Raw genomic sequence first — 3,752 nt, forward strand, 5'->3', positions numbered from 1 at the left:
GAATGAAACGTGGCACTCTTCCATTGGAAAGTCTCCATTGTACACAGCAGACTCTGAGCACAACGATTGTGGCCGTACCAAACTGGTAGTGCGCCGAATATTCCATCAGGGATGTACCTGCAAAACGGGTAATATGAGGAAAATTCTCTTACGTGTCATTCCTTCATTGGATGCATATAGCTGTTGTACTAATCTTCACAAGAAAGTGGAGCAGAAATAGGGTACAGCTATAGTACGTGGGTAGGAGAAATGCTAGATTCAAGCGTACTGCTTGAATCAGAGCATTAGACGTATTTCAGTTAGACGGATCAGTCTAATGAAATAAGTCAACTCCTTCTGATGAAAAACGTCTATTAGACCACCTAGTCTAATGTACTTAGACTCGCGTCTAATACAAATAACCATTAGATGGGTACATCTAACTCCACTGAGTTAGACTACCACGTCTAATTCCGGATCTACCTCAGACTTATCTGAAGGAGTTAGACCCACGTCTAACTTTCAATAATTAGACAACCCGTCTAATTCTAATAACCATTAAACCGGTACGTCTAACTCCACTGAGTTAGACTACCACGTCTAATTCCGGTTCTACCTCAGACTTGTCTGAAGGAGTTAGACCCACGTCTAACTTTCAATAATTAGACAACCCGTCTAATTCTAAAAACCATTAGACCGGTACGTCTAACTCCAATGAGTTAGACTACCACGTCTAATTCTGGTTCTACCTCAGACTTATCTGAAGGAGTTAGACCCACGTCTAACTTTTAATAATTAGACAACTCGTCTAATTCTAATAACCATTAGACCGGTACGTCTAACTCCACTGAGTTAGACTACCACGTCTAATTCCAGTTCTACCTCAGACTTGTCTGAAGGAGTTAGACCCACGTCTAACTTTCAATAATTAGACAACCCGTCTAATTCTAATAACCATTAGACCGGTACGTCTAACTCCACTGAGTTAGACTACCAAGTCTAATTCCGGTTCTACCTCAGACTTGTCTGAAGGAGTTAGAACCACGTCTAACTTTCAATAATTAGACAACCCGTCTAATTCTTTACGTCTATTAGACTTACACGTCTAACTCCGATGAGTTAGATTGTCCGTCTAATTCCGTGTATTCATTAGACTATCTGTCTAATTCTTTACACGTCTATTAGACTTACATGTCTAACTCCGATGAGTTAGACTATTCGTCTAATTCTATTAGACTCACGTCTAATTCCGTGTATTCATTAGACTACCCGTATAATTCTTTACATGTCTATTAGACTTACACGTCTAACTCCGATGAGGTAGACTGCCCGTCTAATTCTATTAGACTCACGTCTAATTCATGCGTCTATTAGACTGCTTCGTCTAACTCCGTTGAGTTAGACTAAGCTTCTAATTTCATTAGACTTGCGTCTAACTTAATGCGAATGGAGATCAAAATCGGTCTAATGAACCTCATTAGATCCACGTCTAAAGATATGTTGTCTTAATACACCTGTATCAAAACACATAAATTATTTCATCATCAAAATATCAGTGGGTAAATTATTTCAACACTTAGTCAAAATAATTTGACCCAACAATTTCCCCCTTTTTGATGAAGAAATTGCAAACCTGCATACATATAACACAACATGCATTCATCCGATAAATAACAAACAAACACCTTGTTCGCTTACACCAATCATTCACAAAAACCAGTATTCAAAGGACTTATGAAAACCATGTTCAATATAATTTAAACATAGTAAAAGAAGAGAGATCATTGTTCTTCCCTTTTTACTCGAGGATCGGTTGGACTCATCTCTTGCCCGGGAAGCATGTTCATAAAGTGAGGATAGCCGCGACCACCACGACCTCCTGCATTCGATCTACCTCCACGCTCAACAACAATGCCACGTCCACCTTGATCAATATCAGACAGCCTACTCCGGCCGCCACCATTTCTTCCACCGCGTTCAAAACCGCTTCGGCCACCGCCTCTCTTGGTTGGCCTATGATTGTCGTCAGAATTGATAGCCCACCTGTATCTTGTTCTGGTTGCAACGCCATCGTTCCTCCTGCTAGATTCTGCCTGAACTAGTTGAGGTTGAGCACTTTCATCATTACGTAAGGCATCCTCCTTGGCTTGAAATTTCTTGGCAAGGTTCTCTGCAAAGGCTTGTCGTTCATTATCGTTTCGGTTCATACAACCCTGCATTTCCACCAGATGATTCTTCACCAAAGCGAATTCATCTAAGGTTTCTTTGTGGCGTTCGTCATTGATGTGCCTCTCAATGTCGAATAGTTCAGATTGACGGCTGAATCATTCTTGCTCAAACTTTCCAAACTTCACATTAGAGACATGGGTCTCATAGGTGTTCAGCTTCAGGGTCTTATCCAACTCAGATAGGATTTTGAACATTTTATCAAAATTTGCTCTCTCTCCTCTTCCCTGGAAATCATTGATTGACACATTGTCTTCTACATAGTCGAAAGCATAGACCTCATGGATTTCAGCATTTTATTTCTTCCATCAGATGGACCCTCATGGGATGACACTTCTTCAGATTCTGCAGCCAAACTTTGAATAGGCTCAAAGTTTGTATGAACCTGCAGTGATTTCTCTGGCTGATGAACTTCAGCTTCCTTGGCAGCTTTCTCTTGTGCCTCTTTCTCGTCAATCTCGTTTTGTGTCCTTTCGAATCTTTCAAGCAGGCTTCCAGAATAGTGACGGGAATTGGTTATATTTTCATGAATACTTCCCAAAGCACCTTTGGGAAATAAGTCGATCTTAATAAATTTGGGTTTCTCATCATGTTCCTCCTCAAACGAGGAACTTTCTTCTTCAACATCTTTTTCTTTAGAGGGTTCCCCCTCAGTTCTTGCAGTTTCAGGCTGAGTGGCCTCAGCCATTATTTCTTGAACACCCTTTGTTCTCACAACAGGGGTTATGATCACGTCTTCTTCAGTAGGAGCTATCGAAGCCTCCTCAACTATATCTTCCAAGATTACTACTTCAACATTTGTTACAGGAGCTTGTTCAGGCTCTTGAACATTCACCATTGCTTCGACTACATTGGGAAGCTCTTGAACGGGGTGATCTTGAATACGTCTTTCTTCGGCAGATAAAGTCTCGAATTCGATCAGGAGAGCAGCATCTGATTCATCGGCATTCGGAATGTCCATGGCCTCTTCTATGTCGAGCGGTTCTGCGCCAGAGCAATCGGCGCCATGAATATATTTGGAGGCAACAGAAACATAGCCATCCAAGATATCGTTCAACTTTTTCAGCACTTTGGCTTCAACAATCGCTCCTTTTGCGTCTGGGTTGAAGTTTGCTTTTCTGGCTTCATAAATTGGGAACAAAGTTTTCCCAAGAATGCAAGCTTCCACCAACTCTCTTTTGTTCAGAGCTTCAGCCACATCTGAAGTTCTTCCCCATTTCAGGACCTTCTTCTCGTTTGCTACTCTCTTCTTCCATTCCTTTGCTATGGCAGCATTGGACAGAGAGCCATTATAGCTAGAGGACAACCTCTCAGAACGCCAAGAATCATAGATCTCCAATTTCTCAGCCGAAAGGACCTTCACTTGATCCAGAATGAGATCAACAATACCTCTTGCTTCAGACACCTTCTCAGGAACCTGAAGAACAGTAGACTTACCTTTTCCAACAACCTCTACAGGTTTTGGAACAGGTCTTGGTTCACCAATGACAATTCCTTTTGTCCCTTTCCTGGCCCGCAGTAGTTCAAAGGCCGATTGAGGTCTCAAG

This window comes from Impatiens glandulifera, chromosome 1 (assembly GCF_907164915.1).
Source record: "Impatiens glandulifera chromosome 1, dImpGla2.1, whole genome shotgun sequence".
Classification (NCBI taxonomy): domain Eukaryota; kingdom Viridiplantae; phylum Streptophyta; class Magnoliopsida; order Ericales; family Balsaminaceae; genus Impatiens; species Impatiens glandulifera.